The sequence below is a fragment of the Zea mays genome, chromosome 4, assembly GCF_902167145.1.
Source record: "Zea mays cultivar B73 chromosome 4, Zm-B73-REFERENCE-NAM-5.0, whole genome shotgun sequence".
Taxonomy (NCBI): domain Eukaryota; kingdom Viridiplantae; phylum Streptophyta; class Magnoliopsida; order Poales; family Poaceae; genus Zea; species Zea mays.
This window is the reverse complement of record NC_050099.1, coordinates 35,603,346-35,624,014: the sequence shown is the minus strand read 5'-3', so window position 1 is coordinate 35,624,014 and position 20,669 is coordinate 35,603,346.

Below are 20,669 nucleotides of genomic sequence, written 5' to 3'. Positions count from 1 at the left end.
GAAACTACAAACGTAACCTCGACCGTTCGGCAACTGACGTGCAGCCCCCACGAACGGTACGATGTAATGGGGGGATCGGCCGCTTCGGCTCTCCACCGCCTTAGGCCTCGAGTAGGGAAATTATTTGTCTAGCAGCTTTCTCACTACTTCGTGGAGAACTCTAGGAGAGCCGCCGCGTGGGACGCACCAACAACAGCACGACAGGTACCCACCTCATTATGCCACCCATGCACGATATGGTGGGCAGGTCATTTCGCGTCCCTTCAAGCTGCCAACACCAAGTAGGGATGGCAATTCTGCCCGCGGGCACGAATATCCGCAGGTTTCGTACCCGATGGACATGGATACGGGTAAGAAATCTTGCCCACGGGTAAGGATATGGGCAACACTTCTCACCTGCGGGTAATTGACGGATATAAAATTTCACCCGTGGGTATTACCCGTTACCCATTTAATTTACTAGCCCATCAAAATATCCCCATACCACTGCCCCACAGGCCACAACCCAGTCGATCGTGTTTGTGTACTTATGTTTGTGGATGATCGATCATGTTTGTGGACTTTGAAGTTTGAACTATGTTCCTTGCCATTATATTATGTCTGTCAAGTTGTTGATGTTCTTGGTGAAATGAACATGACCACATACTCGTATAGTATTTTCTGGCGGGTAACGAGTTACCCGATATCCGTGGATATCCTGCAGGTACGGGTCGAAAATTTTACCCGCAAGCTCTCGCGGGCACGGGTAAGCACTAGAGCCGCGGATATGTTGGCGGACGGGTAAATGGCTTACCCACACTTTACCTGACCCGCTGCCATCCCTAACACCAAGTGGCGTCATGATGGCTTCCTCTTTCACCACGCAGCCGCAACCTGAAACTGCCTCAGGCCAACCGGCCAGCCAGGTAAGAAACAAAGGTGTCACACCCAAATTTAAGGACAAATCTAGATGCATCTCAAATGTGTGTCAGGATCAAATCTCACACATATGATGACTCATGGTATAGAAATCAATGTCACAACTTTATTACTTAATAGAAGTTATGTACAAAATACCTCAATAAAATACATCATATGATGACAACGATCCTCCGCAACCATAGTTGACTGGAAGACGACAGCCTAGAACTCTCCAAACTCATCTTCATGGCAACCTTCCTCTGATGGTACATGTTCTTAACGTAGTGTGATTATAGCAAGGGCGAGCTTCTGTAAGGAAAATGGACCCCGGGCCATTTGGCTAAATGAGTTTTGGTGTTTGATGATTAACACAACCTGTGAACTAATGTGTTTGCTAGTGTTTATGTTTATAGTTCACATGATGCGAAGAGGATTGGACTAAGACATTGAGGATGCAACACCTCAAATGAAGACATAAAAAGATCTTAGAAGTCCAAGACTCAAGACCAAAGGAGCCCAAGAAAAAATACAGAAGACCTAGAAGATGGGCTATCAGCTGGCGCACCGGTGGCACAAAGTTGGCTCACCGGTGGCACACAGTTGGCTCACCGGTGGCACACAGTTGGCGCACCGGTGGCACACAGTTGGCTCACCGGTGGCACACAGTTGGCGCACAGGACAGTCAACAGAGTTTTCTGAGAGGAGGCACCGGACTGTCCGGTGTGCACCGAACAGTCACTATTCACTGTCCGGTGCACGTAACGGCTAGCTGTCACAACTAGCCGTTGGCTGCACACCGTTAGCACACAGTTGGCTCACTGGTGGCACACAGTTGGCTCACCGGTGGCACACTGTTGGCTCACCGTTGGCACACTGTTGGTGCACCGGACTGTCCGGTGTGTCAGAACTAGCTGTTGGCTGCACAACGTTGGCGCACTGTTGGCGCACCGTTGGCTCACTGTTAGCGCACTGTTGGCACACAGTTGGCGCACCGTTGGTTGACAGGACTGTCCGGTGTGTCAGAACTAGCCGTTGGCTGCATAGCGTTGGCACACTGTTGGCGCACCGTTGGCTCACTGTTGGCGCACTGTTGGCACACAGTTGGCGCACCGTTGGCTGACAGGACTGTCCGGTGTGCCACCCTTACAACAGTCTGCTTTTCAACGACTAGTTGAGTTGGGGCCTATATATACTTCACCCAATCAGCCATTTCAAGGTGTGGGAGCCCAAGGGACATACCAAGGCATATAGTAGACATTCCCAAGTGCTCTTACACCCAAGTGCTTAATAGAATCACTCGGTGATTAGCGTAGGTGCTTTGCGAAGTGCTTAGGTTAGTTAGACCGCTTCAGCACTTGCTCTAGGTGAACCCTAGATTGTTGAGTGAGTTTAGATAAACCTCACAACCCCTCGGCTCTTGCGCAGGCCGTTGTAATTGTACCGAGTGGGGCGAGAGTCTTGCGAGACCGTGACAACCGTGTTTGTGTCATGGCCGCCACCGTGTACGGAGGGAACGAGGCCCGCGACGTTTCGGTCGGAAGCTCGATAGTGGAGACGACGGGGAGCGTCCGAGAGAAGCCGGAAGCGGAGCACCACTTGCGTGTGGAGAAGGACCGCGACTCTCTACGGAGTTACTCGACCGAGGTGCTTGGCGCTCGCGTGGGCTTCCCTTTGCGTAGGGGCACCAACGAGGATTAGTCGGGACCTTGCGTGGTTCCGGATACCTCGGTAAAAATATCGGCGTCATCCACGAGAATTTGCTTCTCTACTTTGCTCTTTAAGATTCCGCATTTATATTAAGCATTTAAGTTTCAATCTTGTATTCATTCTTATATAGTGTAGATTGAAACTTAGCCACTGCGGTAGAGATAGCAACACTTAGACAAAACCTAGTTTGCACATTCTAGTTTGATTATTTGCATAGGTTTTGCTTTAGGGATTTAATTGTGGCCTAGTTTAGTGAAAGTTTTAGAAGTCCTAATTCACCCCCCTCTTAGGCGTCACCTGTTTCCTTCAATTGGTATCAGAGCCCGGTTTGGCTCATTTGAAACGCTTTAGCTTCACCGCTAAAAGAGTCGACGCTTTTTAGAGGAAGGGATGGATACTCATAGGCCACCACACTTTGACGACACTAACTTCCCATATTATAGTGCTAGAATGGCTTGTTACCTAGAGGTCGTTGATCTAGGTGTTTGGCGAGTCACTCATGACGGGATGAAACCCCCCAAGAATCCCGAGAAACCCACCACGAGTGAAGAAAAAGAAATTCATTTAAATGCTAGAGCCAAAAATTGCTTGTATGAATCTCTTAGCATGGATATTTTTAATCAAGTATTCACCTTGAAAACTGCTAATGAGATTTGGCTAAAATTGCATGAGCTCCATGACAGCACATCAAATGTCCGTGAGCAAAAACATTGCCTAGTCTTAAATGAGTATAATTCCTTTGCTATGAGAGATGATGAGCCTGTTAGAGATATGTATTCTCGTTTAAATCTAATCATCAATGAGCTCAACTCTATTGGCATAAATAAGCTAGGTGATGCAGACATTGTAAGGAAGATTATCTCCCTGCTACCGCAACGAAGATATGGGAGCATCATCACCATCCTTCACAACATGGAGGACTTGAGTACTATGACCCCGACCATTGTGATTGGGAAAATCTCAGCTTTTGAGATGTCGCGAAAAATGTGTCGGGGAGAGGAGCCAACTTCCTCAAGGCCATATGCCTTTGCATGTGATGAAAGGAAGGGTAAAAAGAAGGCTCCCACTCCAAGTTCCTCAAGTGAAGAAGAGGAAGAAGAAGAAAGTGATGATGATGAAGATAATCAACCATGCACATCATCCTCCGAGGACGAAGAAACAATCCGACGCGTCGGAAAGGTAATGGGGATGATCCGCAAGATTAATATAATGGGTGTGCCCCTGCAGGTCGAAGATATTCTCTTTAACATTGACAGGAAAAAGCAAAGAAAGAGAGGATGCTTCGCATGTGGGGAGAAGGGCCACTTCAGGGATAGCTGTCCAACTATGGCCAAACTGAGAGCACCTAGAGGGGGGTGAATAGGTGATCCTGTGAAACTTGAAACTTAATCCACAAAAACTTGATTAGGCGTTAGCACAATAATGCCAAGTGGCTTAGAGAGGAGTCTCAACAAAACACAATAACCACAAGAGATCAATCACAGAGATGGCACAGTGGTTTATCCCGTGGTTCGGCCAAGACCAACGCTTGCCTACTCCACGTTGTGGCGTCCCAACGGACGAGGGTTGCAATCAACCCCTCTCAAGCGGTCCAAAGACCCACTTGAATACCACGGTGTTTTGCTTGCTTTACTATATCCCGTTTGCGAGGAATCTCCACACTTTGGAGCCTCTCGCCCTTACACTTGAAATTCACAAAGAAGCACGGAGTAAGGGAGGGATGAGCAACACACTCAAGACAAGAAATCACAGCAACACCACGCATACAAGTCACAACAAGAGCTCACAACACGACTCAATGAGATCACAACTCAACTAGAGCTCTAATTGTTATCGCAAGGAATCAAAAGCGCGGAATCGATGTCTTAGTGCTTAGGAATGCTTGGTGTATATCCTCCATGCGCCTAGGGGTCCCTTTTATAGCCCCAAGGCAGCTAGGAGCTGTTGAGAGCAATCCAGGAAGGCAATTCTTGCCTTCTATCGTCTGGCGCACCGGACAGTCCGGTGCACCACCGGACACTGTCCGGTGCGGATTTCTTTCCTTCTTTAGCGAAGCCGACCGTTGGCGCTTTGGAGCCGTTGGCGCACCGGACACTGTCCGGTGCACACCGGACAGTCCGGTGCCCCCTTCTAGCCGTTGGCTCGGCCACGCGTCGCGCCCGGATTAAGCGGCCGACCGTTGGCCCGGCGACCGTTGGCTCACCGGACAGTCCGGTGAATTATAGCCGTACACTGTTAATTTCTTCCCGAGAGCAGCAAGTTCGCCTGAGCCAGCCTGGGTGCACCGGACACACCGCCGGACACTGTCCGGTGCACCACCGGACACTGTCCGGTGCACCCAGACTGAGCTGACTTTGGCTGAACAAAGCCAACACTCTTCCAATTCGATTTCTCTTGTTTCCAGCACTTAGACACAATACATTAGTCTCTAAAACAATGTACTAAGTCTGAGAAACATACCTTTATACTTGACTTGTACTTTGTCCACCATTTGACACTTAGGCACTTGTGTTGGACACTAAATCACCAAAACACTTAGAAATGGCCCAAGGGCACATTTCCCTTTCAATCTCCCCCTTTTTGGTGATTTATGCCAACACAACATAAAGCAAGTAGAACAAGTACAAAATCAATTCAAATAAGAACTCAAATTTTTTTTGATTCAAATTTGACATATATGGATCATTCTTTGCCACCACTTGGTTTGTTTTTGCAAATCAAACTCAATTTCCTATCTCTAAGTCAAACACACATGTTGAAACATAAAGAGAGATATTTCACGAGAAATTGATCAAGGATTCAAAAAACTCCCCCTTTTTCCCATAATTAAGCCTTCTCCCCACAAGAGACCAACTTTTGACAATAATAGGGAAGCAAGAGTATTTTGACAAACAAAAACTCTAAGTTTTCAAAATTCACAAGTGGTAGCTGATCCATTTATTGCTTTGGCCTTATTTTCTCCCCCTTTGGCATCAAGCACCAAAACGGGATCAACTTTGGCCCCTTTAACCCCATTGCCTCACCAAAAATCTTCAACTAAGAGTGAAAAGGCAATAAGAGCATAGAGATGAACTTGGAATAAGTTACTCTTTCATCGGAGTGCAGTGGAAGTCTTGCATGGTCCAAGTCCACCTTTTCCCTTTCAATTCACCTTTGAGACTAAATCAAGCAAACTCAAGCACATGGTTAGTCCCAAAGAGTCAAGTTGTAGCACATCTCCCCCTAAATTTGTGCATCACTTGCAAAGGACTTGTGAGGTCCGGGGAGTGCTTGTACAACTTGAGCACCATAAACAACAAAAATGCATAAGGAACATGATCAAAGCATGAAGCACATGTATGCTATTAATCAATCCAAGTTCCGCGAATCTAAGACATTTAGCTCACTACGCAACTTGCAAAAGGTCTGCTCATCTAAAGGCTTGGTAAAGATATCGGCTAGCTGGTTCTCGGAGCTAACATGAAACACTTCGATATCCCCCTTTTGCTGGTGGTCTCTCAAAAAGTGATGCCGGATGTCTATGTGCTTTGTGCGGCTGTGTTCAACAGGATTATCCGCCATGCGGATAGCACTCTCATTATCACATAGGAGTGGGACTTTGCTCAGATTGTAGCCAAAGTCCCTGAGGGTTTGCCTCATCCAAAGTAGTTGCGCGCAACACTGTCCTGCGGCAACGTACTCAGCCTCAGCGGTGGATAGGGCAACGGAAGTTTGTTTCTTAGAACTCCAAGACACCAGGGACCTTCCTAAGAATTGGCAATTCCCCGATGTACTCTTCCTATCGACCTTACATCCAGCATAGTCGGAGTCTGAATATCCAATCAAGTCAAAGGTAGACCCCTTTTGATACCAGATCCCGAAGCAAGGCGTAGCGACTAAATATCTAAGAATTCGCTTCACCGCCACTAAGTGACATTCCCTTGGATCGGATTGAAATCTAGCACACATGCATACGCTAAGCATAATATCCGGTCTACTAGCACATAAATAAAGTAAAGACCCTATCATTGACCGATATGCCTTTTGATCAACAGACTTACCTCCTTTGTTGAGGTCGGTGTGTCCGTCGGTTCCCATTGGAGTCTTTGCGGGCTTGGCGTCCTTCATCCCAAACCGCTTGATCAAGTCTTGTGTGTACTTCGTTTGGGAGATGAAGGTCCTGTCCTTAAGTTGCTTCACTTGGAACCCAAGGAAGTAGTTCAACTCGCCCATCATCGACATTTCGAATTTCTGCGTCATCACCCTGCTAAACTCTTCACAAGACTTTTGGTTAGTGGAGCCAAATATTATGTCATCGACATAAATTTGGCACACAAACAGATCACCATCGCAGGTCTTAGTGAAAAGAGTTGGATCGACTTTCCCAACCTTGAAAGCATTAGCAATTAAAAAGTCTCTAAGGCATTCATACCATGCTCTTGGGGCTTGCTTAAGTCCATAGAGCGCCTTAGAGAGCTTACACACGTGGTCGGGGTACCGTTCATCCTCGAAGCCAGGGGGTTGCTCCACGTACACCTCCTCCTTGATTGGCCCGTTAAGGAAAGCGCTCTTCACATCCATTTGGAACAACCTGAAAGAATGGTGAGCGGCATATGCTAGCAAAATACGAATGGACTCTAGCCTAGCCACAGGAGCAAAAGTCTCCTCAAAGTCCAAACCTGCGACTTGGGCATAACCTTTTGCCACAAGTCGTGCCTTGTTCCTTGTCACCACTCCGTGCTCGTCTTGTTTGTTGCGGAACACCCACTTGGTTCCCACAACATTTTGCTTGGGACGAGGCACCAATGTCCATACTTCATTTCTTTTGAAGTTGTTGAGCTCCTCTTGCATGGCCAACACCCAGTCCGGATCTAGCAAGGCCTCTTCTACCCTGAAAGGCTCAATAGAAGAGACAAAAGAGTAATGCTCACAAAAATTAACTAATCGAGACCGAGTAGTTACTCCCTTGCTAATATCACCCAAAATCTGGTCGACGGGATGATCCCTTTGAATCATCGCTCGGACTTGGGTTGGAGGTGCCGGTTGCGCTTCTTCCTCCATTACATGATCATCTTGTGCTCCCCCTTGATCACACGCCTCCTGTTCATCATCTTGAGTTGGGGGTTGCACCATTGTTGAGGAAGAAGGTTGATCTCGCTCATCTTGTTCCTGTGGCCGCACATCTCCAATCGCCATGTTGCGTATTGCGGCCGTTGGAATTCCTTCTTGATCTACATCATCAAAATCAACAACTTGCTCTCTTGGAGAGCCATTAGTCTCATCAAATACAACGTCGCTAGAGACTTCAACTAAACCCGATGATTTGTTGAAGACTCTATACGCCTTTGTATTTGAGTCATAACCTAACAAAAACCCTTTACGGCTTTGGGAGCAAATTTGGAATTCCTACCCTTCTTCACTAGAATGTAGCATTTACTCCCAAAAACCCGAAAATACGAAACATTGGGTTTGTTACCTGTTAGTAGCTCATATGACGTCTTCTTGAGGAGGCGATGAAGGTAGACCCTGTTGATGGCGTGGCAAGCTGTGTTCACAGCTTCTGACCAGAAGCGCTCGGGGGTCTTGAACTCTCCAAGCATCGTCCTCGCCATGTCTATAAGCGTCCTGTTCTTCCTCTCTACCACACCATTTTGCTGTGGTGTGTAGGGAGCAGAGAACTCGTGCTTGATCCCTTCCTCCTCAAGGAACTCCTCCACTTGAAGGTTCTTGAACTCGGACCCATTGTCGCTCCTTATCTTCTTCACCTTGAGCTCAAACTCGTTTTGAGCTCTCCTTAGGAAGCGCTTGAGGGTCCCTTGGGTTTCAGATTTATCCTGCAAAAAGAATACCCAAGTGAAGCGGGAAAAGTCATCAACAATAACTAGTCCATACTTACTTCCTCCTATGCTTAGATAGGCGACGGGTCTGAAGAGGTCCATATGTAGCAGCTCTAGAGGTCTTGATGTGGTCATCACATTCTTGTTGTGATGCGCTCCTCCCACTTGTTTACCTGCTTGACAAGCTGCACAAGGTCTATCTTTTTCGAAAGTAACATTGGTTAGACCTATCACGTGTTCTCCCTTTAGAAGCTTGTGAAGGTTCTTCATCCCCACATGTGCTAAGCGGCGATGCCACAGCCAGCCCATGCTAGTCTTAGCAATTAAGCATGCATCTAGACCGACCTCCTCTTTTGCAAAATCAACTAAATAAAGTTTGCCGTCTAATACACCTTTAAAAGCTAATGAACCATCACTTCTTCTAAAGACAGACACATCTACATTTATGAATAGACAATTATATCCCATATTGCATAATTGACTAACAGATAACAAATTATATCCAAGAGACTCAACTAAAAACTCGTTAGATATAGAGTGCTCGGATGAAATAGCAATTTTACCTAACCCTTTTACCTTGCCTTGATTCCCATCACCGAATATTATTGAATCTTGGGAATCCTTGTTTTTGACGTAGGAGGTGAACATCTTCTTCTCCCCCGTCATATGGTTTGTGCATCCGCTGTCGATAATCTAGCTAGAGCCCCCGGATGCATAAACCTGCAAGGCAAATTTAGGCTTGGGTCTTAGGTACCCAACTCGTGTTGGGTCCTACAAGGTTAGTACAAATATCCTTAGGGACCCAAATGCAAGTTTTGTCTCCCTTGCATTTTGACCCTAATTTTATAGCAACTATCTTCCTATCCTTTCTACAAATAGCAAAGGAAGCATTTAAAGCATGATAAATTGTAGAAGGTTCACTACTTGTTTTCCTAGAAACATGACCAACATTTCTTCTAGGCATGTGATTAAGAACATTTCTCCTCGCTAAATTTCTATCATGCACAACATGGGAACTAGAGGCAGTCATGGCATATGAGACAACTTTATTGCAATGAACATTCCTAGAATATTTCCTATCATTGTATAAGAAAGCATGGTTCTTTTGCACACTATTTGCCATAGGGCCTTCCCTTTCTCCTGGATGGAGATGGGAGCCTTATGGCTTGTTAAGTCCTTGGCTTCCCTCTTGAAGCCAAGTCCATCCTTAATTGAGGGGTGTCTACCAATCGTGTAGGCATCCCTTGCAAATTTTAGCTTGTCAAATTCATTCTTGCTAGTCTTAAGTTGGTCATTAAGATTAGCCAATTCATCATTCAATTTGGAAATTGAAACTAGGTGTTCACTACAGGCATCAATGTCAAAATATTTACACCTATTGCAAATCATAACATGTTCTACACAAGAGTTAGATTTACTAGCTATTTCTAGCTTAGCATTCAAATCATCATTTATGCTCCTTAAGCTAGAAATTGTCTCATGGCAAGAAGATAGTTCATAAGAAAGCATTTCATTTCTTTTAACTTCTAAAGCATGAGATTTTTGTGCCTCTACAAATTTGTCATGCTCTTCATATAAAAGGTCCTCTTGTTTCTCTAAAAGTCTATCCTTTTCATTTAAGGCATCAATCAATTCATTAATCTTATCTATTTTAGTTCTATCCAGTCCCTTGAACAAACTAGAGTAATCTATTTCTTCATCACTGGACTCATCATCACTAGAAGAATCATAAGTGGCATTGTTTCGAGTACATACCTTCTTCTCCTTCACCATGAGGCATGTGTGGCGCTCGTTGGGGAAGAGGGATGACTTGTTGAAGGCGGTGGCGGCGAGTCCTTCATTGTCGGAGTCGGATGACGAACAATCCGAGTCCCACTCCTTGCCAAGGTGTGCCTCGCCCTTAGCCTTTTTGTATGCCTTCTTCTTCTCCCTCTTGTTCCCCTGTTCATGGTCACTATCATTATCAGGGCAGTTAGCGATAAAATGACCAATCTTACCACACTTGAAGCATGAGCGCTTCCCCTTTGTCTTGGTCTTGCTTGGCTGCCCCTTGTGACCCTTTAGCGCCGTCTTGAAGCGCTTGATGATGAGAGCCATCTCTTCATCATTTAGCCCTGCCGCCTCAACTTGTGCCACCTTGCTAGGTAGCGCCTCCTTGCTTCTTGTTGCCTTGAGAGCAAAGGGTTGAGGCTCATTGATTGGACCATTCAATGCGTCGTCCACGTATCTCGCCTCCTTGATCATCATTCGCCCGCTCACGAACTTCCCAAGAACTTCTTCGGGCGACATCTTGGTGTACCTAGGATTTTCACGAATATTGTTCACCAGATGTGGATCAAGTACAGTAAAGGACCTTAGCATTAGGCGAACGACGTCGTGGTCCGTCCATCGCGTGCTTCCGTAGCTCCTTATTTTGTTGATGAGGGTCTTGAGCCGGTTGTATGTTTGGGTTGGCTCCTCGCCCCTTATCATTGCAAATCTCCCGGGCTCGCCCTCTACCAACTCCATCTTGGTGAGCAAGGTGACGTCGTTCCCCTCATGAGAGATCTTGAGGGTGTCCCAGATCTGCTTGGCATTGTCCAAGCCGCTCACCTTATGATACTTGTCCCTGCACAAAGAGACTAACAACACAGTAGTAGCTTGTGCATTTTTATGAATCTGTTCATTAATAAATACAGGACTATCCGAGCTATCAAATTTCATTCCATTCTCAACAATCTCCCATATACTTGGATGGAGAGAGAACAGGTGACTACACATTTTGTGACTCCAAAATCCGTAGTCCTCCCCATCAAAGTGTGGAGGTTTGCCAAGAGGGATGGAAAGCAAATGTGCATTTGAGCTATGCGGAATACGAGAGTAATCGAAAGAAAAGTTTGAATTAACCGTCTTTCTTTTGTCGTACTCGTTGTCGTCGTTGTCCTTTTGGGAAGAAGTGGACTCATCACTGTCGTCGTAGTAGACGATCTCCTTGATGCGCCTTGTCTTCTTCTTCTTCCCATCTTTGCGTTTGTGGCTCGAACCCGAGTCGGTAGGCTTGTCATCATTAGGCTCATTGACGAAGGACTCCTTCTCCTTATCATTGATCACAATCCCCTTTCCCTTAGGATCCATCTCTTCGGGCGATTAGTCCCTTTCTTGAAGAGAATGGCTCCAATACCAATTGAGAGCACCTAGGGGGGGTGAATAGGTGATCCTGTGAAACTTGAAACTTAATCCACAAAAACTTGATTAGGCGTTAGCACAATAATGCCAAGTGGCTTAGAGAGGAGTCTCAACAAAACACAATAACCACAAGAGATCAATCAAAGAGATGGCACAGTGGTTTATCCCGTGGTTTGGCCAAGACCAACGCTTACCTACTCCACGTTGTGGCGTCCCAACAGACGAGGGTTGCAATCAACCCCTCTCAAGCGGTCCAAAGACCCACTTGAATACCACAGTGTTTTGCTTGCTTTACTATATCCCGTTTGCGAGGAATCTCCACACTTTGGAGCCTCTCGCCCTTACACTTGAAATTCACAAAGAAGCACGGAGTAAGGGAGGGATGAGCAACACACTCAAGACAAGAAATCACAGCAACACCACACACACAAGTCGCAACAAGAGCTCACAACACGACTCAATGAGATCACAACTCAACTAGAGCTCTAATTGTTATCGCAAGGAATCAAAAGCGCGGAATCGATGTCTTAGTGCTTAGGAATGCTTGGTGTATCTCCTCCATGCGCCTAGGGGTCCCTTTTATAGCCCCAAGGCAGCTAGGAGCCGTTGAGAGCAATCTAGGAAGGCAATTCTTGCCTTCTGTCGCCTCGCGCACCGGACAGTCCAGTGCACCACCGGACACTGTCCGGTGCGGATTTCTTTCCTTCTTTGGCGAAGCCGACCGTTGGCGCTTTGGAGCCGTTGGCGCACCGGACACTGTCCGGTGCACACCAGACAGTCCGGTGCCCCCTTCTAGCCGTTGGCTCGGCCACGCGTCGCGCCCGGATTAAGCGGCCGACCGTTGGCCCGGCGACCGTTGGCTCACCGGACACTGTCCGGTGCACACCGGACAGTCCGGTGAATTATAGCCGTACACCGTTAATTTCTTCCCGAGAGCAGCAAGTTCGCCTGAGCCAGCCTGGCGCACCGGACACTGTCCGGTGCACCACCGGACAGTCCGGTGCACCCAGACTGAGCTGACTTTGGCTGAACAAAGCCAACACTCTTCCAATTCGATTTCTCCTGTTTCCAGCACTTAGACACAATACATTAGTCTCTAAAACAATGTACTAAATCTGAGAAACATACCTTTATACTTGACTTGTACTTTGTCCACCATTTGACACTTAGGCACTTGTGTTGGACACTAAATCACCAAAACACTTAGAAATGGCCCAAGGGCACATTTCCCTTTCACAAACCCAAAAAGGAGAGGAGCAAAGGCAAGGCGCTAACAAGTGTTAGAACTTGGGATGACTCGTCAAGTGAAGATGAACCTCCAAGGACGCGCAGCCACCGGTCCTCATCACGCTCATCACGGTCATCACACAAATGCCTTATGGCAAGAGGTAACAAAAGCATTCCATCCTCTAGTGATGAAAGTAGTAGTGATGATGAAGGTGAGGGAAAGCCCTCCGTAGATGAGCTTGCGGAAGCCGTTGAATTTTTCCAGGATGTTTGCACTAAGCAAAAAGCTCAACTTAAAACCTTGAAAAATAAGTTGATTAGCTCCCAAAATGGTTACAAAGGTTTGCTAGAAAAATTTGAAACTTTTGCAAACTTAAATAGTGAGCTGTCAACTAAAATTGAGCTATTGGAGTCTAGTGCTCCATCCACTGCTACCGATGATGGCCTTATTAAAAAGAATGAAAAATTTAAGGCTAAGTTAGCTAGCTCCCAAAATACTATTGAAAATTTGCTAGAGAAAATGGAAATTCTTAGCATACACAATGATGAGCTAACTACTAAGTGTTGGGGACTTGTTCTCAAATGCTTCGAATTAAGAACAAGGCAACACGGAAAATGTTAAGTATTAAGGTCCTTCGTCCTTCATAACGATATATCCCTTCGGGATATATAGCATCTCGGACGAAGGTTACAAAGAACATACCTTCGTAAGCATAACAATGAAGAATAAAGCATTCACATAAATCATGAAATAAACATGTAAATATTATCATAGAATTATCTCTACTTGTATTAATGAATATAAATGACTTTGAAGTACAAATGTACCTTCGGTCTTGCGGAAGGCAAAAAGTACGAATGTGATGCGAAGGCAAAAAGCAGGTTCGCGTGAACAGTACAGAGGTACTGTTCATCTATTTATAGACACAGGTCGCAGCCTGTGACAAATTACAATTATGCCCCTTGCGGAAGTTTACAACATTGACTCGGACATACATGTATAAAAAGGTCATTCTGCCTCTATGTCGGTTTAAAACGCCGAAGCTCCATGAAAAGGGACCTTCGGCCATCTCTTAGAAACGACTTTGGCCGAAGCTGCTTCTTCGTGTGAGACCTTCGGCGTACCGAAGCACGACCCCAACAGTAGCCCCTTTCGCGGTGCTAGATCGTTCTTCGTAACGAGCTTGGCCCGTGAAAAAAAACCTCTTCAGCTTCGGGAAGCCGAAGGTCCAAAAAACACCTTCCCTGAGCTCGTTGCGGAGAAACGATCCGACTTCCGAGCGCGTGCCAAGCCCACTTTGTAGAGTTACTGTTTGGTCTTTGCGGTCCACTGCACAGCGGGTATGAGTTACTGCGCGCCTGGTGTAACAGTTCCACCGCTTCGCCTTCCTACCTGCAGCACTATATAAACAAACAGGTGGGTGTGAAGTTACCACAGCATTCATTGCTATTTGCACTGTTTCGCTGCCAAAATTTTTCACCATAGCCGAAGCTTAAGTCTCAGAGCCGAACGAAGGTGCTTCTCAACGTCCGCTTCGTCAGAAAGAAGAGCTTCGGAGAAAAGAAAAAAGGAAAAAAGTTTTTTGACTTCCCAAACTTAGAATGAAATGGCGAGAATACGATCTACTGCCAAAGTTGTACGTGAGGGAGACGAAGCCGAAGGTTCAGACACTGTGCCCATCTCCGAAGCAATGCAGCGTTCCGGTCTACTGACTACAGAAGAAATGCCTGCTGCTGAAGCAGGCCCAACAACTGCCGAAGGAAAAGAAAACATTGAAGGGACTGACTCCGAAGATGACTATCACCTTGCTATGCCCAGCAAGCCCAGTCACCTGGATTTTGGGAAATCAACTGTTTCAAAAGCTGACCTTTCGAAGATGGTGAAAGCAGGTTATTTCAATGAGGACCAGAAGAAGCTACTCCGCTTCGGGGAAGAAGAAACCACCCCGAAGCCAAGGAAGGATGAGATTGTTATTTTCAAGAGTTTTTTAAAAGCTGGGCTTAGATTCCCTCTCCACGATATTGTTGCGGAGATACTAAGGAGGTTTGGTATCTACTTTCATCAATTGACTCCTAACGCCATCGTTAGGCTCAATGTTTATATCTGGGCCCTCCGAAGCCAAGCTGTGGAACCATTTGCTGACAGCTTCTGCCGAGCTCACGAATTACATTACCAAACAAAGGCCAGAAAAGATGGGCTACATGATAATTTCGGTTGCTATAATTTTGCCTACCGGAAGACAACAAAGTGTCCTGTCATCAGCTACCGAAGCAAATGGCCAGCAGGTTGGAAATCTGAGTGGTTTTATGTAAAAGTCGATGAAGACAAAGAAAAATTGGTACAAAGCCCTCTGGAGTTAATCTTCGGAGAGACAAGGCCACAATGCCGCATTGGCGACCTAAAAGGTCCCACCTGGGCTGCTCTGGGTGAATTTGAAATTATCTCAGAACATATTGGCACCAGGGATCTAGTTCAAGAGTTCTTGGCATTCAGAGTTTTCCCTACTCTAAAAGAGTGGGAGATGCCGAAGCTGGAGGGAGAGAAGAAGAAGGGGGAGCTTGTCCGGCTTCCCTATTACTTCAAGTTCAAGAAGTTCTTCAAAAAACCCTGCAAAGAATGGTTAGACACTGTTGAGGTGATGTGCAACGAAATCCTGGGGAATTACTCCAAAAAAGAGGATCAACTAATGACAGCAACCTTCGGTGCCCGACCGAAACGAAGGCTGAACCGAGTGCTTGACGCCCTAGGCTTCGAATACCCAGACTACGAACAATTGAACAAGGGCGCCGAGGGCCTCAAAAGAAAAAGAGTAGCCGAAGCTCTGATCAGGGATGAAGAAATACCAGCAAAGGAGAAGAAAGTTCTCAAGAAAAGAAAAATATCTGCTCCGAAGCGCAAATCACCCGAAGAAGAGGAGACCCCCACACCGCCTTCTACCAGCGACGTGGAGGAAATTTTAAAGGTAATGACTGAACCCATGCCTACGAAGCTAAGTCCACTAGGGCTCCAACTGACGAAGCTTTTTGAAAAGGTGGACGAGCCGGATCAACCGAAGATAAACAAACCCAAACGGCAAAGAATTATTGCGGTAACTGAGGTTATCGACAAAACTCCACCTAGGTTGTCAATTCAGAAAACGGCAGCTGCTGAAGGTAGAGCTTCGGAAGTCGCGGCTACCGAAGCTGCCACACCCGAAGATGTAAATTTAGAAACTACTCTTGAAAATATTGACAAAATTTTGACGGAAAACATTGAAGAAGCTGCCACCGTTACTGAAGAAATCCTGGCCACAGTGCCAGGGAAAGGGAAAGAAATAGTCGAAGAAACTCCGGACGACGAAGCCTATTCTTTCCAGAATCTAATTGGGCAGAAACTGACGAAGGACGAAATAGAAGAACTCAAAGACTATGCCAAATCTTGCGGCTACAAGCCAGGAGCCCTTCTATTTGGGGGTGTAGATGATGAAAAACTAGGCTGTATTCGAGACCAGACTGGAGCTAAGGTAATCTGTACTCTATCGAAGAGTATCGGTTTTCCGAAGTTAGAGACAGACATCAGCCGCTACCGACGACAACATATCGTCGGCAGCTTGTTTTATTCTAACTTCAAGGTAAACAACCTTTTTCTCTGGTTTTTATTGCCGTTAACAATGAAAATATTACTTAACATAAGTTGTTTCTGTTCAGAGCATGCTACTGAGCAAAGCTCTGAAGATGCAACAAGACTTGGAGGACAAAAAGCACGAAGCTATAATTGAAAACTTGGAAAGCAAAATAAAAGAGCAATCTGCCATCATTGAAAAGAAAGACTTCGAGCTCCAATCGACCGAAGGCTTGCTGGCTGAAACTGAGGCTAAAATATTAGAGTTAAATTCGAAGCTTATCAATCAATCAAAACAATTTGATCAGGAGAAGCTAGAACTGAATTCGAAGCTTAAAGCCGAAGCCCAGACCAGCTCAGAATTGAAGAAAGCATTAACAAGCCTTCAAGACAAATGCTTGAACTTTGGCAATAATTGTATTGGACGATTAAAGAAGATATTTTACTCTGTTGGAGCCAGCAGTGTGAAATTTAACCCTTCGGCGGAAAATTTACCCCAGGCCTTCGATCATATTGAAGCTGAAATCGAAGAGCTTGACGAAGTTATAGCCGGGCACGGCGACTTCTGTGCCTGGGTAGCTTCTCGGGGTACCGCTGCTGCATTTCTGAAGGCCGGCTGCGAACATGGAAAGGTTGTCAACAGGCCCAACTTCACCTTATCTTCATCAATCCTGGATGATATGCCCGACCTCGCCCGAAGTATCTCCAATAGATTTATAAAAATGGTATGGACAAAGGGCGGGCGAGAGAAAGCTGGAGACGAAGCCCGAAGTCATCTTGAACCAGTAAGAAATGACATTTCGTGCTTACCTTTTCCTTTGGGCTTGATTCTTATGATTCCTTGACTCATGTAGGATGACGAAGGTGAAGATGATGCCTAGGATATGTCGCCGAAGTTGTCGTCGAAGCTGAAGCTTAATGAAGACTAGCAGAAGTGTGCTTTAGAAAAACTCAGGATAATTTTGTAACAACTCTTGTAAATAGAATTAAACTGTTCTTCAAGGAACTTTGTACATACCTTGTAATATATTCTTACCCTTCGATTGAGGTGCTTTGATGTGGACGAAATCAGTTTTTTGAGCCGAAGGCGAAAAAACACCTTCCCTTCTTTTCGTACACAACGAAGCATAAAAGGCCGCTTCCTCTTTTTGCCGAAGCCTTTCCTTACATAACAAAACATAAAAGACTGCTACTCTTATCTGCCGAAGCTTTTATTTACATAACAAAACATAAAAGACTGCTACTCTTATACACAACGATTCATAAAAAACCACTTCTTCGAAACCTTTCTTTTACATAACGAATCATAACAAACCATTTATCCGAAACTTTTCTCTGTGCCGAAGCAACCATTTAGGAACACAAATGCTATGAATGAATGCTTATGCATGCAAATGCCATGATGTAATGTGCAAATGAATGTCCGAAGCGTATGTCCGAAGCCACACTCATCCATCATTTTCTTAGGAGCAAACACACGTCAGCTCTGCATTCCCTTAGGAACGACTTTGGAGCATCTTTGCCTTTTACTTAGGCAGTATCAGCGTTGACTTTTCGCTGTAAGCTCTGCATCCCCCTAGGGACGTCTTTGGAGCTTCTTCGTCTTTTACTTAGACGGTATAAGCTCTGCATTCCCTTAGGAACGACTTTGGAGCTTCTTCGCCTTTTACTTTCGGCGGAATCAGCGTTGACTTTTCGCTGTAAGCTCTGCATCCCCTTAGGGACGTCTTTGGAGCTTCTTCTCTTTTTTAGTTTCGGCACTCGATGGTGCGCTCTCAGCTTTTACATTTACATTCTTTGGGGGATTTTGCTCTTATAAAACTAAAAAGGAAATTACATACGATGGCCCCATTAAAAACCTTTCTCCCCCTTTAGAAAGGAAAAGGGTGCCATGAAAAAGAAAAGAAAAGTCAAAATTACATCGAGTTATACATAAAACCGCCGAAGCTCATCCGCATTCCAAGATCTTGGAATTTCATTGCCATCCATGTCCTTCAGTCTGTACGAACCAGGCCTTGACGAAGATGCTACTAAGAAAGGCCCTTCCCATTTCAGTTGTAATTTGCCCACTGTATCCGGATTGGCCACTCTCCGAAGCACCAAGTGTCCTGGCTCAATATTTTTTAGCCGGACCTTTCTATCTCGCCATTTAACTGTTTCAGCCTGGTACTTATTGATATTCTCCACGGCCTGAAGCCTGATCCCTTCTAAGGCATCTTTTTCCACGAGACAAGTATCTTCGGGACCTGATTCTGCCGAAGCTACCACTCTTATTGATCCAGCTTTGGCTTCTTCCGGGGTTATTGCTTCGTCACCAAATAACAACTTAAATGGGGTAAAGCCTGTAGATCTTGATGTTGTTGTGTTATGGCTCCATACCACTTTGGTAAGCTGATCTGGCCACTTTCCCCTTGGTTGATTAAAGATTAGCTTCATTATTCCTGTCATTATGATGCCGTTGGCCCTTTCAACAAGCCCATTCGACTCCGGGTGCCTGACTGACGCAAAGTGGATCTTCGTGCCAATTTGATCACAAAAATTTCTGAATTCTTCGGAGTCAAATTGTGTTCCATTATCTACAGTTATAGCCTTCGGCACTCCGAAGCGACAGACAATATTCTGCCAGAAAAATTTTTGGACAGTGGCCGAAGTTATTGTAGCTAATGGCTTCGCCTCAATCCACTTGGAAAAATATTCCACAGCAACTACAACATATTTCAGATTGCCTTGAGCCGGTGGTAATGGGCCCAGCAAATCGAGGCCCCACCTTTGCAATGGCCAGATGGGTTGTATTAGCTGTGTCAAAGACGAAGGTTGTTTTTGATCTCTTGCACATTTCTGACAACCTTCGCACTTTTGAACTAACTCAGCTGCATCCGAAGCTGCCTTCGGCCAATAAAATCCTTGACGGAACACTTTTCCAAGTAACGGCCTGGATCCGATGTGGGATCCACAAAGGCCTGCATGTATCTCCTTCATCAACTCTATACCTTCGGCTCTAGACAAGCACTTGAGCAGCGGGGCACAAACTCCATGCTTGTATAACTCCCCTTCTATAATGATATACGGACGAGCTCTTGCCTCTATTCTTTTATTATAAGCTTCGTCATCTGATAGGAATTTGCCCTGAAGGTAAGAAATTATTTCAGTTCTCCAATCTTCACTGTACACAGGAGAAATAGTAAGAACTGCTCTTTCAAGTAACTCCACTGAAGGTGCCTTTATTGTTTCGAAGAATACATCCGAAGGTAGCGGCAGCCCCTGTGCTGCAGACCTGGCTAACAAATCAGCATGTTCATTTTGCCCTCGAGGGATATTCTTAACAGAAAATCCTTCGAAGGAAGCTTCGATCCTTCGGACTGTGTCTAGGTATTTTTCAAGCTTCGGGTCTTTAGCCTTGCAACTTTTGTCAATATGACCCGAAACAATCTGAGAATCAGTTTTAAGGATCGCCCTCCTGATCCCCATCGCCTTTAGTTTCCGAAGACCCAGGAGCAAGGCTTCGTACTCAGCAATATTATTTGTGCAGCTGAAGTCCAGTCTTGCTGCATAGCAAGTTTTAACCTTGGACGGTGAAACCAAAACAGCAGCTGCTCCTGCTTCGAAGGTTCCCCAGGAGCCATCACAAAACACTGTCCATGCTTCGGCATCTTTATTCGCTTCTTCGCCCTGAGCCCCTGGCGTCCAGTCGGCAATAAAATCTGCCAATGCTTGAGACTGGATCGAGGATCTGTGCACATAATCAATGTAAAATTCATTAAGCTCCGCAGCCCATTTTCCAATTCGGCCAGTAGCTTCTTTATTTCTCATGATATCTTTCAACGGCTGCGAAGAAGGAACAATAATATTATATGCCTGAAAATAATGCCGAAGCTTCCTGGATGCCATTAGAACGGCATACAACACCTTCTCCAGTTCTGTATAATTTTTCTTTGAGACACTAAGGACCTCAGATACAAAATATACTGGGACCTGCTTCTTGATTTGTCCATCAAACTTCTCCTGCACAAGTGCCGCACTTACTGCTGAGTGCGAAGCTGCCACATACAACAACAGAGGAGCCCCTGGCATTGGTGGAGTTAATGTTGTTAGATCTATCAGGTATTGCTTGAGTTCTTCGAAAGCTTTTTGTTGAGCTGGGCCCCATTGAAAGACTTCAGCTGATTTTAGCACCTCGAAGAAGGGTAGATTTCTTTCCGCTGATCTGGATATAAATCTGTTAAGAGATGCCAGTCTTCCTGTCAATCTTTGGG